Genomic DNA, 16767 nt, shown 5'->3' with positions numbered 1-16767 from the left:
GTCGCGGGGATTCGAACCGCCAAACTTGCAAGTCCAAGGCTCTGAGGTTTAACCCACAGCGCCACCCGCGTCCCTTTAGGGTAGTTTAGGCCAACCTAAACTAGCTTGTTGTCTCAGGTTCAGTGGGACTGGCTGAGTGGCAAGCAGGGAGGGCAACAGCCAGAGCCACACCCTGGATTTGTTATAAGTAAGAAGGCAGGCAGGTGGGGGCTGGCTGAGGACAAACTGTGGTCGGTGGGGCAGTATCTCATTTGTCCTCATAGACCAGCCTCCACTGAGCAGAGGGCAGTGTCATGTCACCAGCGCTGAAGAAAGATTCAACTGGAAGTCTAGTTGAGTTTTGTATGTGGGAGGGAGTGCCATTTTATTCTTCACCTGAGAAAGCAAACCTTCTTAGGTCAACCCTGAGGGTTCTTATTATTCCCAGCAAACAGTGGGATTTTTCTTCTCTCTCTGTTTTTATTCGCTTAAAATTTTTGTTGTTGTTGTTCTGTGTGGAGTGCAGTGGTGCTCCTGCTGGCTGCATTAATCTCCACCACTCACTTGCAGGAGGTCACAAAACTACATTTTAAAAAGTGAAAGACCTGAGAAAATACCATTGTTTGCAGCCAGCAGTAAGTGTCCCTCAAACTGTTCTAAAACAATCTCTCCTTCTGAAAGATAAATGAAATGTCTCCTTTTTGTTGCCCATGAGTGGTGTAGCAAATTCAGAGAGGGTTTTTCACCCCCCCCCTTTCAGACCTCTAGTAAGGAAACTGGTTTTAATGATAGATTGTGTCATTCTCTTAGGAGGTCAGCAATTTCACTTCACATCTTTCAAGAACTTTGATATCATATGGACCCAAGGATTTCTTGACTGTTAATTTGTCAATCAACATAGAACTTCATTTCGTCTTCTGTATGTGACTTACTTCATCTGACTCCCTCCCTGAATCAAGTGGTTATGTGTATCTGTACAGTACTTATCACATTCCCATTTTATTTTGAAAATAGATAGATTAGGTTAAGAGAGACAGGGACAAATCCAAGGTCACTCAAGGAGCTTCATGGCTGAACCAAGATCTCCCTAGTCCTAATCTGACACTAACTACTTCACCACACCTCAGTGTGAAACTCCATGAAAGCTTGCAGGAAGCTGGCAAATACTGAATTGTGCTGACCCATGACTGATTTCATAATAGAAATACTTATAACTTTGTTCCAAATGAATAGTCTTCTCTCCAGATTGTCTCCTGATTTTTTTATTTACCTGGCACTCTGTGTGTGCACACATGTGTATAATGAATGATCAAATGCAAAAATAATAATGTTTGTCCTTAAATTTAATTCACGAATCTTAGATGAGTGTAGTAATGATCTCTTCCACTTGGAGGCAATCTTTTCAAAGAAGAAATTAAACATTTTCAATCAGATCTTGTTATGATTGACTGGACAGATTAAATAAATAGTTCCAGCCTAAGGAAGAAAGGATAAAGTATTCTCTGTGTATTTCAGCAAAAAAAAGTCCTGTCATTTGTCTATGGTAGGTTTTTTTTAAAAAAACACACATTTTTTCTTAAAGTGTGTTCTGAAAACTTAAACTGAATTTAAAGAAGCTTCAGACTCCTTTTAGATATCTCCTTGCTTATAAGATGTTCATCATAGACTAATCCACCTAAGTAAAATAAGACAAAAGACCAATTCTGAAGTGAATCAAACCCAGAAATGTTAAAGCTAGTTGATCAGCAGAATGAAGAAACCAATATACTGTATGTTGACTGTTGTGTAAAAACAGGTTCATACTGAGTACAATTTTTTCAGGAATGAATTTGGAATGAAACAGAATGGTGATTTTCAGGGAGGAATATTTGAAGTGGTTAAGGAAGGGAGAGGAGGTTGTGCATTATGTTTACATTAGGTATGTAATGTGGCAAGTGCCACTATAGGCAGCTTCCTGTTCTCCCTGTTCCTTGCCCAGTGTGTGTGTGTGTGTGTGTGTGTGTGTGTGTGTGTGTGAGAGAGAGAGAGAGAGAGAGAGAGAGAGAGAGAGATGTAGTTAGCCAGCTAATAAGAGCAAATGTTCTGCTAGCAGAGGCCTGAGTAGAGGATATCATTTTCCACACCAAAAAAGATGCTCTACAGAGAACCAGAGGCAGCTAGCAATTCTATATTAAAACAAAGCACCATTTTTAGCTGCTGTGGATTGGTCTGAGGGAAGTATTGTACTTTTTTTAAAAAAATCATCAATAACAATAGTATTTTCCTAACTTCAATGCCTTAAATCGGCTCTCTGCCAGTAGTAATTAATAACAGTCAGATAATGACTTGCAGGGAGTTAAGTAAGGCAAAATGAAATATTAACATGAGTGCAAAAAATAGAATTCATGTGTTGAACAAATTATAGAGAAGAATAAAGAAAGTAAAAGTTGGAATACAAAATTCAGTCTCGGAAGAGCTTTTATTGTTTAAAAAAGAGAGGCATGTAGTGAACAAAATACACAGATCATTATTCTTCCTCCCCATATATTTCCACTTGGAGATGCCTATTTCTAATTTCTCTAACAGCTGACACCCAGTGAATCAATGAAGTTGAACTATTGCCTTTGCTATTCTTCACTTTCACAATTCCCACATTGCCTCTTAGTCACAGTGAGAGGCTGAATACATTACACACTTAATGACTCTTATTGCAGATTTTTTGTTCTGGCAGAAGAGCACTTCTCCTACACTTTTTAAAAAAGCAACAGTGAATTGGGCTGGGTGGGGAGGAGGTTATATTGAAATACACTGATGATTCATCACGAATCTCTCATCTATTGCATAATTGGCCTGAAATCAGTAAGATGTCAAGTGCGAGACATTTCAAAAAGCACCTTGAAAGACCAATGAAATGCTAGAACATTCATTTTGGTTCTTGTTTGAATAGGAGATGTGGGCATGGGTAAAAACTCGTCTATACAGTGTCACCCACCTGTATTTGGTCACTGTCGTTGCTAGTCATAACACATTGTAATAATAATTTAGTACTTATACCCCACCCATCTGACTGGGTTGCCCCAGCTACTCTGGGTAGCCTGAAACATAAATCTGTTTCTCTTTAAACAGCCACCAGACTGTTGCTTTTAAAAATTCATACACATTAACAGTGCTTGGATGATCATCTCACAACTTAATCTGCCATCATATGAACAACTCTTGTGATGACATTCTCTCCTCCCTTCTCGGCCTGATCTTCAGGAAACCATAGTTTCCTATTTTGTTCAAACTTGAAAATGATAGTCATCAGGTTTGGAACAATCCAGGGCCTTAAACCAACTTCAGCTAACAGGTTGGCTTCCTGGTTTGGAAGAAACAGGAAACTATGGTTAATTCTTGGATTACTGTAGCAAACTGTGGAGGGAGGAGGGAAGGGTAGATGCAAGTGTAACCCACTGCTGTCTCACTTTATCAAGGCTGAAACTTATTAATCACGATGAATTTCGTAGAAGGATACATAGTGATCAAGGTGCTGCTTTTCAAACTGAACTTTGGGAGGGTGGTGCTCTATTTTGTTAATTTATGGCACTTGTGTAAATTAGATATTTGTGTAAAATCCTTATGCACTGCTGTTCGACATTTGAGAGTTCTTTGTTATTTGCCTCTATAGAAATAATTTGCTGTGAGTCCCTTCAGAGACCCTTAATCAAGACTTTTGGTGAATAAAAATAATCATTAAAAATAGTTACACAAGCATGGATCAAGGGCAAAGCCTCATGCATGTTCTGATTTAATAAGCCAATATATGATCCTCCAAAACTAACCATAGACACATTCATATGGGAAATGGATGGATTTTTACTGTTGCAAAATTGTTACATAGCCAAGCATCATGTTTCACAAAAGATATTCTTCAAAGCAAAAGAGGGGGAAATAGTCGCAAACTATTTATTAACAAGAGTTTTGAGAAAATGGTGTGAATATAGAGAGTGCATACTTTCCGCTGTAGTATTTTATACTATCTGACTATGGGGTCTGTGACTATTGTAATGTATTTGAGAAAATATGTGTGCCTTCATATATGATTTAAATGCAAAATTGTCTTTCTGGCATTTGGTCTCGAAAGATGATGATGTTCTAACTCTGTTTTGCTATAAAAGGGACAGTACTGATGTGAGCTTAATTTGTAATGTAAAACACTTTCCAAGCTTGTTTTGAGGCCATGTGGATGACTGTTTACAAGACTTAACATCATGGGTTTTTTTGTCTTGGAAGACAACACTTTATATTTGATCATTGTTTTAAAATAATTCAATCAAGTTTGTTTAAAAACAATGGGTTAGTAAAATGAGGTTCCATAATCAAAACACAATTGAGGGTTCAAGATTTTGTAGGTACACTTTTCTGAAAAGTGTGGTTTATTATTGGTTGAAGAGAGAAGATTATTTAAATGAGAAGTAATGGAAAGAAGAGGCTCAGAAGTGCAATTTAAAATTTGATGAAAATAATACGTAGTGAATGCTATTATTTCATAACTCAGTAGTTCGGCAGAGTAGATTTTCTCCCATTTCCAAAGATTTTTTTTAAAAAAGATTCAGATGGCTGTTTTAATCTGGTATGGAGATATGTCTTAGCAAATATCAGAAATGTTTGAATAAGCTGTACAAATATGAGAATGTGTAAGGAGATATCAACCAAGGGTAATGCAGGATAAAGTGCTAAATTTTTGAAATATGGACATGTAGTTAGGAAGGCTCAACAGAAGTGTTAACCTCCTTTGTTGACTTGCTTGCTAAAATGTGAATTCATATTCCATCAGGTAGATGCTGCTAACAAACATATTCATCAGTATAAAAAAAATTACTTCCTAATGCAAAATTGACTTTAAGTCATCAGTAGATGGCTTTTTCTTTCAGTAGACTTTGCAAAGAACATAGGAAGTTGCCATCTTCTCTGGGGGTCCCCTCAATCTTCTGGGGGAGGAGAAGGAAAGGACATTCTATTGCAGAAGGTGTTCTTCGTGCTCAATGACTTTCCTGCATTCAACCCAAAGCAAGCAGATCGGATAGGCAAAGGATAGGTTATTGGTGCAATGTGGCAGACAGATCAAGCCTGATTTAGTCTGGATTGCCTCAGCGTAAGTCAAACTATTTCCTAATATCATGACAGGCTTAAAGATAACACTACTTATTTTGAGTCAGTTGGAGGAGATTAAGATGGAAGGCTAGGTTCACCTGATCTTTACTCTTAACTCCTTTCTGCCAAGACAACCTGATCCGAACTGCATGAGCAATGCAGATGTTAGCTACGCTCCTTCAGCTGCATGTCATTTCCTTCTTCTCCCCAAACGCATGCTGCATTTTACTTTTGCAGTACAGAACATGCAATGACATTGGAAACAGAAAAACACTAGTAAACTAGTGCTTTTCACATGCCAAAGGGAATCTTGTCAGTGAAAAAAACCCATTTTGCTGTGCATGAGTTTCCTGTCTTCTGTTTCCAAGCTACTTTCAAAAGAGTGCAGAGTTTCAAAGTTGAACCTCCAAGATCCACACATTGGATCTACAGATAAATCAAGGATCCATCTGAGATGGCCAGCTTAGAAGGTCAGGTCATGGACACTGGCATTCCATGATAGGAAAACTTTGTTCCTGCCAACATGTTGTTATTGCATGATTGTGTAGGTAGCTAATTGCCCTATGATTACCTTCATGGTTCTAAAATGACTATTTTCTCCTTTTTGGAAAGTACAAGTTTAACACTAAATATAGAATTTGAATCATTATAGGTAACAATTTTTCCATGTGAAAGTAAATATTAGCTGAATATTTTTTAAAAAAAAACTATGTAAAAGATGCAAGAGTTTAGTTACACCAATTATTCAACTGCTTTAAAATTCTCTTTCAAAAAAAAGAGGAAAGAAAACCATTTCCCTTAATCTTACATAAAAATGCTAATGATATCCTTATATAATTTACTCCCTATTGATAGATTAAGTTTGTATTGGATCTTAAAAGAGCACACAAGCATTAAGAGTGATTATTTTCTAATAATCCACTCTAATTACAAATACTTAGCCAAGTCTGGTACTACTGAGATGGAAAGTTTTATTAAACCAGGTCTCAGCAGAGGCAATTGCTGATTACTTCAACAGAAGTATATTATTCCTTAAAACTTTTGGATCCTGCCTGGTTGGGACACTTATACTCTGATTTCCATAAATCCTAATGAACACAGATTGCTGTTGGCATCCATCTGTCTCTGAGCCAATGGAGTGCACCTCCAGGGGTGAAGTCAAACTGCTGTGTTAGCAGCAGCGAAGTGATCTCCCCAGGTTGCAAGTCTGGACAGTGTGTATGGAGGACCTGGGCTATCCAGACAACAAGATTCTGCTCTTAATGTGCAGCACTTCCCTTTTGACTATATGTAGCCTGAACCACTAAAGGCCAAATGCAGGATTTCTGCATTCATAACAGCCTGTCCCTGTTTTTTGCACCACTCTCCATGCTCCTCAGGCTTCTCTTAAGAAATAGGGTCTGATCCTGAGCAATACAGTGGTAGGGATTGCAGCTGGCTTCCTGGGTCATTTCTGCTGTTTGGGTCCCAACCATCATACTTTTTAGACCATTACTTTTGCCAGCAACTGTCCTGAACCACGGGTTACCTGGTATGTCCCACGAGTGTACACGAACCCACAGCAGATATTAGCGCATAATCCGGCAGGCCAACAGGTCCAAAGTCCATTCAGACCAAATTCCCGCCTCGGCAGCCAATCCAGGAATCAAGGCACTAGGATGTTAGTCCCACACAAGCACAGTCCCAAGGAGCTCCCGATAACATCCAAGCTTTGGTCCAACCAATGTGGGAAGTTGAGCAGACACAGCACCTCAGCTCTGCTTCCCTTGTATACCTTGCATGCTGACTGCAGCATCTGGGCTTGATGAGGCATGTGACCCTCACCTGTCCCAAGCCTACTCCAGCTGAGGAATCACACACTCCCTCCCAGAGCTAATAAGCCCCACCTGGCCAGCTGGGCTGTGGGCCTTTGCCTGCCTCAGCCTCCTAGATCATACCATACGCTGCTTCTTATGTCTCATAGACTGCCATGTTTGGGGATTGGGGCCCCTCTGGCTCTGGTGATGGGTCTTGCTGCTCTGGTTCCTGTGCACTGACCCCCATCCCCCTCACTATCCTCTGTTGCCCCATGAGTACTTTATACACCAACCTTTCCTTCTCCAACCCTAGCTTGCTACATCCCTCACTGGGATCCTCTTCCTCCTTCCTGCTTCATGACAGCCAGTTTATGACAGCAACTATTCCTTACAATACATTTTGTAACATGAGAAAAGGGACCCTTGTTGGTTGACTCCAATGTTCAGGAATTATAGGAGTTGGGAGTCCGGCAACATCTGGAACACCACAGCATAGACAACAGAAGTTAGGCTATCCCTGTCCAGATAGAGACATAGGTGGGCCGCCAGCCAAAGCTGACGGAAGGCACTCATTGCCATTTAGGCTACTTGAGCCTCAAGTGACAGCAAAGAATCCAGGAGCACCCCAAAGCTACGTACCTGCTCCTTCAGAGGGAGTGTAGCCCCATCAAAAGCAGGCAACCTCCCACCCATCTGGTCTAGGGAACCACCCTAGTGCCTCCATCTTATTTGGATTGAGCTTCAGTTTGTTGGCTCTCACCCAGTCCATTACTGAGGCAAGACATTGGTCCAGCACTTCCACTGCGATGCCTGCAGATGTGAAGGAGAAATAGAGCTTTGTATCCCACCTTTCAAGGGACGTGGGTGGCGCTGTGCTCTAAACCACTGAGCCTAGGACTTGCTGATCAGAAGGTCGGCGGTTCGAATCCCCATGACGGGGTGAGCTCCCGTTTTTCAGTCCCTGCTCCTGCCAACCTAGCAGTTCGAAAGCACATCAAAGTGCAAGTAGATAAATAGGTACCGCTCCGGCGGGAAGGTAAACGGCGTTTCCGTGCGCTGCTCTGGTTCGCCAGAAGCGGCTTAGTCATGCTGGCCACATGACCCGGAAGCTGTATGCTGGCTCCCTCGGCCAATAAAGCGAGATGAGCGCTGCAACCCCAGAGTCGGCCACGACTGGACCTAATGGTCAGGGGTCCCTTTACCATTTTTTATCCCACCTTTCTCCCAAACACATTGTATACGATCACATTGTGAATGCACTGAGCCTGAGGAAGCTAGTTTCTACTGAATCAGACCACTGGTCCATCTATCTCAGTATTGTTTACACTGACTGGCAGCAGCCTTTTGTCACACAGAGGTATTTGTTGGCTCAGTGTTTCTGAAGTTGATAATAGTGTCTACATTCACCTCACAGAGAAAGAAAACATTTCACTTGTCTATCTACATTATAAATAAAGTAATTAAAATAAGAAATGCCATCCATTTCCACATCTGCTTTATATAATGGGGTCACAGATGTCTTTCTATCATTTGGATTATTAATCTTCAAGCATGGCAGGAGAAAATGCAACCTATTTCTTCAACATTTTATGATATACTTTGCTGAAAAGTCATTCATGAACTAGGGTATATACAGTCATCTAAAATTCTAGGGTTTTTCCCTATTAAAACGCATCACGTTAAACTGGGAAGCACGTTGTGCAATCTGTCATTATTTTTTAAAACATAAATTTCATGTGTGCATTTTCTTATCTGGTTTGACCAGGTATGAGAAATAAAACTTGAGAAGAATTTAAACTGTAGAGTAGGTAAAATGTGGACATCTTTTGAGGGCAGCTTATCTTGGTCCTCAGATACTCTTAAGACATTTGTTAATACCAAATTCTCTCCCAAGAAAATGGAGGTTTCTGATGGGTGCAGAAAGAAGCCAGGGAACAGCATGAATTATGCTGACCCCCCCCCCACAACCCCCTATTTTTACACACAAACACACAACAATTCCTATTAAAAGAAGGACAAATGCCGCTGCCACAGCACCAGCGGAACACAGCACACAAGCCCCCCACTATCCTGAGAAAAACCCTTAATCATGATTTTATTTTATTGTGTTCTTGGTAGTTTTACGGAAGGAAAAACACACACCAATAAATAAATTTTAGAAAGGGGCAATATTAGATATGGACACATAATATTTTTTATTTTATTTTAAAAAATCAGTATTCCTTGTGCTGTCCTCTGCTCCGCTCCACTCCCCCTTTCTTCCTGCCCAGGGCAGTCGTGCTCTCTGCTTGCCCCAAATGTCTTAAGAGTATCTGAGGACCAAGAGCTGGCACATCATGTGGGGCTGTGCCTCAGTAGCGGCAGCCTTTCCTCCTCTTCACCTGCTCTCCAGCAGCTACTGTGAGCTGCCCAAGGGAGGAGGCCGGTGGCAGCGGCCATAGAAAGGCCATGGCTGAGAGCCTGGAACTCCAGGGATATTGCTACATCTCAGCAGAGAATGGGAGTGGCACTCAACCTTTGTAATAACCTATATATATATATATATATATATATATATATATATATATATATATATATATCACACACATGGAGAGCGCCATTTTCCCCAACTGACAATTCCCAACTGCCATTCTCTCCCCTGGATTCTGTTCAGGAGGAGGGACTTCCCCCTTGACGAACAGTTCTTCCAGCCAAGCTGCAGAGACTGCAAAATCTCTTAGTCCAGCCTTTCTCAACCTGTGGGTCCCCAGATGTTGTTGAACTACAACTCCCATCACCCCTAGCTAGCAAGACCAGAGCTCAGGGATGATGGGAGTTGTAGTCCAACAACATCTGGGGACCCACAGGTTGAGAACCACTGACTTAGTCACAAGGCTATCAGCTGCTGGGGGTGAAAGCAAACATGGTCAATGGACTGCTTGGAGGAGAGCTTTCATGCAGGGCCAGGAGATGCTTGGCAAGTTGTAAGGCTAAAACTCTGGGACAAGAAGTATCACTTTTATATCTTGCTTCTCATTCTACATGAATGACTGAGGGCCACTAGGGCATGTGGGTGGCGGGTGGAGGACTGTAGCTCTGGGAGGGGAATAGGGGGTCACCCTACAACTCTCAGCACCCTTAACAAACTACAGCTCCCAGGAGACTTTGGGAAAAGCCATGACTACTAGTAGTACTTTAAATATACTGTATGTTGCAAATGTTTTAGACACATTTTTCCTCAGTGTAAACAAGCAACTTTTTCTTTTCACTGTGACCCATGTCAAGTGAACAGAATGGGATCTTAGTAATTACTGAACTTTCTTTTTTTAAATAAATAAATAAATCAATAAATAAATCAACAGTTAAGAACACTTGAGTAATTTGCAAAACATGAATTAATTTGAATATCATTAATTTGACCTGAACTTGGAGTTTCAAAAGCAATTAATGCTCTGGGATGCCAAATGCAAGGCTCGTGTAGGGCACTGAGATCCACTCTTGACAAAAAGATTCATGGCTAAGGTTGACAGCTTCTGACTCAAAGATGACCTCTGCCTTAAATAGTTGCATGACAGTGGGAAAGAACGGCTTCCATAATGACAGCGCAGCAGTGACAACAGAAGCTGTACCTGTCAAACTTCTTCTGGCCATGTAATTTTTAAAAATAGCCCCCAAACCTCCTATAAAGGCACATGTCAGGACACCAATCTAGAAAAAAACACTTGCCAATGGGCAATTCCAGTTCTCTAGATCAGATATAACCTGAATGCAGAGGTTATAACTAAATGAAGCATGGCTTCATTGAATATGTGTTTCCATGTGTTTATTCCGCACTTTTTGGAATTTGGGCTAATGGATTTCAACCAGTTTAGAGCCCAGGCCTCCCCCTCTTCTAACATATCTTCCTTTTTCCTTTGATTAAATAATTCACACAAAGAAATGAATGTCTGTGATAGGCATTGATGCTGAATGCACATTCTGCTTGGATTGTGCAGAAGAGGTCTAATAACAGAAAAATGAGAATGGATTTCTTAATCCCAGCACAAGGTATATTGATGGCACTGAAAATATAATATTTATAGGTAAGAGGCCCTTGTCTCTTAGTGTCCACTTTCAGTCAATCAAAGCCCATAGGGCAAGGTAGCACCCATGGTGGCAAACAGAAGGCACACAGGGAGAAACCAGAGGCAGCAGACAGTGATGACACCACAATGTCGAAGGCCTGGGCTAAATGTGGTAGAGATCCAATAGTCAAGGAAGGGAGTTGTCCATACATGATAAAGCAGATATTCTCAAGCATGTATTTTGTTCTAAAGCTCCCATAGAATAGCTGCACCTTATATAGCAGTGAATGTGCTAAAGACCAATTTAAGCTATGTCCCTCTGATGAAGAATGGAACTTTTGGAAGGTTGTGTTCCTGCCTGGAGTCTAGAACATTTTCAGAATTTTGTTTTCTCTCAGAAGTGCTTCTACCTTCTCAGCAGGTCCCACCCTACCATTAGGCAGAGTGAGGTGGCAACCTTAGGCACCAACTGATGGGAGGCAAAGAACAGTAGGGGGAGGGAGTTGGAGGATACAGATCAGAAGTTGACAATGGTGCAATTTGGAGAGACTATCCATAGCCTTTATTCCATCATGGAACCCAAGGTGGCAAAGGGGTTGTCTTTCATCCATGCACTGACCAGATCCAAACCTGCTATCCAAACCCATCATGTGTGCTCAGACCAAATGGGGAACATTGTGTATGGGGGGGGGGTATGACGTGGTAACACACACATAAAGCCACTCTGAGGCTGTTTCCATAGGCTGAGTGCTTTCACATTTGCCAAAGAAAGATCATTTAAAATAAAAGGCTAAACTGCCACAGATTTCATAGTCAACCTTCTTATTATGCACCAAATGCAAGACTGCAGCTTTTATTAGCATAGCATCTGAGGGTATCTGCCAATAGAATATGAACTGTCAAGAGATTAGAATGCTATTTTTATAATCAAGCTTCTTTCACATTCTGTTGAAGCGCCACTATGCTGGCATGAGCTCAGGGGATTGAGCCTTGGCCTAGCAACTGTTGCATGGCTAATTACATGGGACACAATGGGCCGTCACTAACGTGCTAATAAATAATTGGAGTCAAAATTAAATTCACCCATGTATGAATTGTTACAGTGAAGACAAGACCTCATTAGGCTATGAACCAAAATGGGTAACGCAGAGAAGTTAAAACAGATCTGTGATCATGCATTGCATTTAATTACATTTCTTTTTACTAACTATGCTGCATTATTATATTTGCTTTGGATTTGGCAAACAGATTAAAAAATAAGTGGCAGATTTTGTGATATTAAACATATGGTAAATGTTTCCTGGCATTTAATAGCTGTCTACATTAATTTGCATCCAGTGAGTGAAAGTCAGCATGAGAAGAGGAACATCACAAGTTATTGCTCACTGCTTCAATAACTATATTATGATGGAAAACCCAGATACTATAGCTTAGTTGGTAGAGCATGAGACTCTTGATCTCAGGGGAATGAGTCTGAGCTTCACATCGGGCAAAAGATTCCTGCATTGTGAAGCTGGACTAGATGATCCTTGTGGTCCCTTCCAACTCTACAATTCTCTGACCAACGCACAATGTTCATGTTCAGGAGTCATGCTAAACTATATTTTAGTGTGACAAAAATGAGCCTAGGCAATCCCTGGTCCTTCCCCTTTTCCTGAATGTCTGCAAGGAAAGTTTTGTGTTTATTTTTGTTTAACCATTGTTTGTTGCCCAATCCAAACCAGCAAACTGTGGTTAATGTTAACTCTTGTTTATCTGAAGCAAGCCAACTTGAAACCATGCCTCCGAAGATAACTCAGAAACTGCAATTAGTGTAGAATCTAGCTGCCAGGATGTTAATTGGAGCATGTGGATGAGAATGCATAACACCAATATGACAATCTGCAATCATTACCTATTTGCTTCCTGAATTAATTTAAAATGCTGGTTCTAAATGGCTTTGAACCAGAATACCTTTAAGGAGTGCCTCCTCCCATAGAAATCTGCTCAGTTCTCAGAGTCTAATTCAAGGGTTAACCAAGGCAGTGCCTGGGGGAACCATCATACCTGCAAGGACCTCCTATGGCACCCCAGAATATCTCAATATATATCCCACTCCAAAATCCATTATGCACCAGAAACTGTTCACTCTTCCAGCTCAGTTCCTGTTTGCACTAGCTTGACCTTTCCTGCACTGAGCATGGTCCCTCAGACACGCCACCATTTCATTTGTTACCAAGATAGGACATCCACCTTCCCTTCATTTCTGAACAGAGGACAGGTGCAAAGAGATTCTCTCTGTGAGTGCAGATGTAGTGGTTGATGTAGGTTCCTGTATTCCATTGATTGGGATGGCAAATGTGTCCACTGACCCAACAGCATTGATGGTGACGCCTAGTTTAATTCTCAGTCTCTGCTCCAAGTTCCCCGTATGGTGGATAGGTATGAGAGACAGAGCCTTTTCAGTTGTGGTGCCAAGATGCTGGAACAGCTCTGGTAAAGGTAGAAATGCATCTGGCTCCTTGACTGCTCACCTTTCAGCAGGTAACCAAGAAATGCATTGTTTCCAGCTGCCATTTTTAGCTGTGGTCCTTTAAAATGGATTTCAGTGGCTGATGTTGGAACCATTTTTTAAAACTTTTATAGTGTTTTCATATAAAATTCAGGATATATTAAAAATTTCTGCCCTAAATATTTTTATAGGAAAGCAAGGAAAGAATTCTGAAGATCAAATATTTTATTTCATCTATTTGAAAACATTTGAGCAGTAACTCTTTTCTTTATGCTTTATCTCTTTGTCGGTGTTGTACAGAAAATAGCATACCATTTTACACGGTGAAGTGAATTTACTGATTTGCCTACAGCAGCACTAAATCATAGCTGAATCAATAGATCTACCTATCAGGAAAAATTACTAGGGCCCGCTTATTACTGCAAGCTTAGAAATATCACTCTAAGCCATTCCTTTCCCACCGATATGCACCATTATTTTTGTATTTCCTTGCTTCAATATGAAATAATGTCTCAGGTGATCAGCAGCTTCCTTCACTACAGTTTCATGGGTTTCATTATCAATAAGCCAAGCTATTTCTCCCTCACATTTGAAAAGAGTTCTGACACATCCTCATATCATTTGCTTTAGTCTCATGTGCAATCCTGTAGATTGAAAAACATTTTCCTCCTATATGAAGTAGACAGACAGAAGAAACCAGTGCTGGAATATATCAGCATTTCCTAACATTCTGACCCACCATTCTGCTGTAAATTCAACCTTCCATATTCCACACTGCCCAGGCTACAGAACACAATGTGTCAGAAACCCATTTGGTTATCTTGGACTTCCCAAGTCATTTGGTCGGATTAATATTTGAATATTAGTTATGGAAAGTTGTGCTCTATTTTCAGAGTTTAGTCTGCATGTAATGCAAAATTGCTCCAAATTTGTGCACATCTCTCCTTAAACCACTGTAGTGGTTTCTAAGGGGTTGCTCGTGCGTAAGCAGGTACCTATCTCCCTCGCTGGGTGCAAACACATGGCTGAGCTGCCAAAGTGAACCTTATCTGTCCGGACCGCCACTCACCCGTGGCTGACTCAGTCACTGGCAGAATCCGTGAGTGGGTGTTTCTTAAACTTCTTCCAGCAAAGAACCTCTTAGACGCCTAGTCTCCACCTACCCTCTCTGCACGAAAGCCTTCTGCACAGGGAGGGCGTGGGCAACGCAGGACCCCTACTCTGCCCGCTGGTCCCAGGCAAGGAGTCATGAGACCGCCTTGCCACTTCCCCCAGCTGCACCCCTTCTCCACTGGTGCTACGCTGATTCTCTTCCCCAGAAGATGGGCTGCTCCTCCCAATCCCTGGATGCTCTCTGGAATCCCTCTGGCTTTTGCGCTCTCCCTCCAGGACTGATGGCAGCAGTGGCGTAGCGTGGGGGGTGCAGGGGGGGCGGACCGCACCGGGCGCAACATCTGGGGTTAGGGCAAATCAATGGGTTAGGGGGCGCAAATCCACGGGTTAGGGGGCGCAAATCCACGGGTTAGGGGGCGTAAATTACTTGCCTTGCCCCGGGTGCTGACAACCCACGCTACGCCACTGGATGGCAGTTCCCTGACAACCACAAAGCATGTATCATAATAAAGTTATTAATAACAGTGACTTCTCCGGATTTGAGTCAGAAGTCTAATTTTATTTATTTATTAATTAATTGGTGGAATGGTAGAAGTGGCACAGGCAATGAGTATTTTTCCAGCTTGAAATCGCAATCTGAGCTGAAGAAGAACTATCAGGGCTATAATGCACACTATGGCTTGAGGATAATCTAGATATAGATTTTTTTCCCCCTTGGAAAAAGCATGAGTCATAAAACATTCACTGGATGTGACAAAGTAAAAGAACCACTGTAAGTCTTCCCAAAGAGCTCCACATTCCCTTATAAACAAGCCAAGTGTAACTATTCAATAATGGGATCTTTATAAAAGTCCATCACCAATTTCATTATGGGCCAAGAACAATCAGGTCAGCTCAACTATTTCTTTTGAAGTTATTTATAAATGATACACTGAGTTGTTGCTGGCAAAGTTTGTGGAAAATGTAAGATGATGTAAGATTCATGAGCTTCTAATATTTTGAGCACCAAGGAATATGATAAATCTTTAATGCTTGAGAGCACAGTTTTGCAGTAACATTGGATTTCTTGAACAATGAATCAAAATCCTGGGCACTGTGTACCATTCACCTTTTGTCTGAAATTCCTATTGAAAACAGTGGATTTTTCCTCTTTCGGTTCTTGGGTCCTCTTAGTTTTTTCCCTGACAACTCTCAAACTAATCAACCTCACAGGGTTATTGTGGGAATAAAGTAGGGGGCTGAACCTGGTGCACCAGGCTGAACTCCTTGTAAGAATAGTAGAGCACAACAATGAATGGCTTCCAGAAAATGAATGGCTCCATTCAAAAATGAATGGAGAAATGAATGAATGGAGTCACCTGCATTGCTAATATCCATTTTTATAGTTCTTCTGGCACATATGGTGTTTAGATAAATGTTTATGGTGCTTGGATCAATGGTATATTCATGCAGATCTGTCCCCTGATCCACAGTAGCTTACTGGTTTGATGGTTATCTTCCGACATCTCGCTACCCAATGATTGGTGACCATTCTGTGATTCTCCATCTCATCTGTTACAGCAGGTGTACAGAGATCAAATTAAAAATATTTGACAGGATGAAATAATAGAAGCTTGGCATAAATTTTATGAATTTTACCTAAAGTTGGCCTGGAATAATATATACCATTTAGAAAACGCTTCGTATATGCAAATCAAGTTTTTCAGATTTGATATGAAAGCAAGGCAACTGATTTTGTCTCAGTAAGTTAAGTTCAATCGAGTATAATTAAGTACAATTGGATATACTTTGGCTTTTAATTATCCTTGGACTTCTTGAGTGGGTGGGATATTTTAATCTTGCCTTTTAAAAACATGATTGCATTTTATAGTTTTCTGTTTTGTTTTTGTTTTATGCTGGTTTTGATGTATGTGTTTGTTTATTTTTCTCTGTAAGCTGCTGTGAGTTTTAGTAAAATAAATAAATAAATCCAACCAACTAATAAGTTTAAGAAATAAATAAAAAGTGCAAATCAAGTACTCACCACCACCTGGTATATATGATGTAAAAATAAGATCCAGACAGTCAGATGCATAGAGTTCAAAAGATGAAAATCCAGTGCCAAGAAAGATTATTGCACAAGGAGTTGTTGCTGGCAAAGATGACCTTTTCTTAGTGTTTTCAGATGTGGGCTGACCAGATTGGATCTTTATGTTCTTTGTAGAGATAATTCATGCATCCCAAAGAGCAGCCA

At 40.9% G+C, this 16767-nt stretch overlaps 1 long non-coding RNA gene across 1 annotated transcript; it reads right to left on the bottom strand.

The window, feature by feature from the left end:
- Positions 1-2418: 2418 nt before the first annotated feature.
- LOC310743334 lies at positions 2419-7718 on the bottom strand. Its single transcript, XR_014538960.1, has 2 exons — positions 7218-7718; positions 2419-3316 (listed from the first exon to the last, which is right to left on the bottom strand). It is a non-coding gene; the product is annotated as an uncharacterized lncRNA (long non-coding RNA).
- Between the last annotated feature and the right edge of the window lie 9049 nt (positions 7719-16767).

The sequence above is a fragment of the Podarcis filfolensis genome (assembly GCF_964270895.1).
Source record: "Podarcis filfolensis genome assembly, chromosome: 10".
Lineage (NCBI taxonomy): Eukaryota > Metazoa > Chordata > Lepidosauria > Squamata > Lacertidae > Podarcis > Podarcis filfolensis.
This window is presented reverse-complemented; position numbering and strand designations above follow the sequence as displayed.